Source organism: Sinocyclocheilus anshuiensis, unplaced genomic scaffold (genome assembly GCF_001515605.1).
Source record: "Sinocyclocheilus anshuiensis isolate Anshui unplaced genomic scaffold, SAMN03320099.WGS_v1.1 scaffold1072, whole genome shotgun sequence".
In the NCBI taxonomy this organism is placed as follows: domain Eukaryota; kingdom Metazoa; phylum Chordata; class Actinopteri; order Cypriniformes; family Cyprinidae; genus Sinocyclocheilus; species Sinocyclocheilus anshuiensis.
This window is the reverse complement of record NW_015548242.1, coordinates 681,261-681,709: the sequence shown is the minus strand read 5'-3', so window position 1 is coordinate 681,709 and position 449 is coordinate 681,261. Positions and strand designations below refer to the sequence as shown.

General features: G+C 42.8%; 1 pseudogene; it reads left to right on the top strand.

Moving 5' to 3' along the window:
- Nucleotides 1-449, top strand: part of LOC107655085 (cysteine desulfurase, mitochondrial-like) — a 7,486-nt pseudogene that overhangs the window by 4,591 nt on the left and 2,446 nt on the right.

Sequence of the window (449 nt, the reverse complement as noted above, 5' to 3'; positions counted from 1 at the left end):
GTTTTCTACTGAAGAAACAAAGGCACCTACATCTTGGATGCCCTGGGGGTAAGCAGATAAACATCAAATTAGCATTTTTGGGTGAACTATCCCTTTAAATACGCAATGGTTACATTATCCAAAATATATTAATGAGTGGTTGTGTTTATTAGGAGTTGGGGCTTTGTACGTGAGGAGAAGACCCAGAGTTCGTATTGAGCCTTTGCAGAACGGAGGGGGACAGGAAAGGGGTCTACGTTCAGGGACCGTGCCCACACCTCTAGTCGTAAGCCTCGGAGCCGCCTGTGAGATTGCCCAGCAAGAGTTAGAGGTAGAGACTTCAGAGGTAGAGTTAAACTTTCTACTAGTCCAAGTTTGCTTATATGCGGGTTTCATTTCCTGTTTATTTTCAGTACGATCACAAGTCAAGTCAAATCAAGTCACCTTTATTTATATAGCGCTTTTAACAA